The sequence below is a fragment of the Sinocyclocheilus rhinocerous genome, unplaced genomic scaffold (assembly GCF_001515625.1).
Source record: "Sinocyclocheilus rhinocerous isolate Xijiao unplaced genomic scaffold, SAMN03320098_v1.1 scaffold203, whole genome shotgun sequence".
In the NCBI taxonomy this organism is placed as follows: domain Eukaryota; kingdom Metazoa; phylum Chordata; class Actinopteri; order Cypriniformes; family Cyprinidae; genus Sinocyclocheilus; species Sinocyclocheilus rhinocerous.
The window spans coordinates 750800-752115 of NW_015644353.1; the positions used below are offsets into that span (position 1 = coordinate 750800).

The 1316-nt window shown below is 26.4% G+C and overlaps 1 protein-coding gene across 1 annotated transcript in view; it reads left to right on the forward strand.

The window, feature by feature from the left end:
* The window catches only part of LOC107758180 (R3H domain-containing protein 2-like), an 86738-nt gene that overhangs the window by 72522 nt on the left and 12900 nt on the right, over positions 1–1316 (forward strand). The gene's annotated exons all lie outside the window — the stretch shown is intronic.

A 1316-nucleotide genomic window follows, 5' to 3' on the forward strand; every position in this document is an offset into this window, starting at 1 on the left:
AAGGCTACAGTGTTCAAAGGCAATGGTTTGAAAAAAAAAAAAAAAAAAAAAAGAGGAAAAAAGTCATTATTGCCATACTGCGTCATAATGAGATGTGAGGATGTCAATTTTGACTTGTCATAATTTCAACATTTAACTCATAATTATGAGGGGAAAAAGTTGAATTTGACAAATCGGAATTGAGTTTACAAAGTCAAAATGATAGTCAGAATGATCAAATTTAAATATAAAATATTAGTAAAATATAGAAATTATAAAATTATATAAAGTAATAATTATTAGGTGAAGTCATTATGGGGAAAAGTCAAAATTATGACATTAGGTCATAATTATGACACAATAAAACTATAACATTTAAATATAAAATTTTAGTAAAATTAATAAAATATAAATGAAAAAAGTCGTAATTTTAAAATAGTCATTATGGGAGGGAAAAAGTCATTATGAGACTAAAATACCATAATTATGATAAAAGTGAAAACTGACATACTAAGCCATAAAAGTTTGAAATTGTCACAAGTTGAAATTGACATCCTAAGTCATAAAAAAGTCAAAAAAAAAAATATATATATATATTACATTTAAATATAAAATTTTATTTTTATATTAATATTAATAATATTAAAAATAGAATAATTTTTAATAAAAATGTTAAAATATTATTTGATAAAAATAATTTTATAGTACTGTTAAATTACAATACTAATATTTATATAGTTTCATGTTCAAGTTTCAATACTTTTTCATTTTAAAATATGAAACCATCCAGCTTTTATTTTGTCAGATTGTTGGCTAATAAATATATGTGCAGCCTGTTTCAGAGTGAAATGCGGCACTGTGTTCAGTTACACGTGTGCAGATCATGATATGGTGTTTTAGCGTCTCAGAGTGACTTTATTCACAGTTAATGAACCAAGTGACTCTGGGACACTGAAGGATTTCTTTTGCGACAAAATATTTAGCGCTTAAAATTTTTTTACCGATATAGCTGATGGAAATGCCATTTATCTATAAAATTTCTCATGTGTCGACAATCTTTTTTTGTTTAACTTTACCGCATAAATTCTATATCGATACTTCAAATGTCGCAAAAATTTGTTTGGAAACACTTTTTGTCGAGAAAAGGGGCTTTAACGCAAATAAATGTGTTGTCACATGACAGAATTAGCCTATAGGCAGCGTCCCTGTTCGTGTTGCTCACGTTAAAGCACCGTTTCCCTGTAGTTCAAAAGCGCATTAAATCATATTCGTATTATTGTTTCTAAAATTATTTTATATATGGTAAGAAAAGGATGAGTTACCTCTCAAACATACAT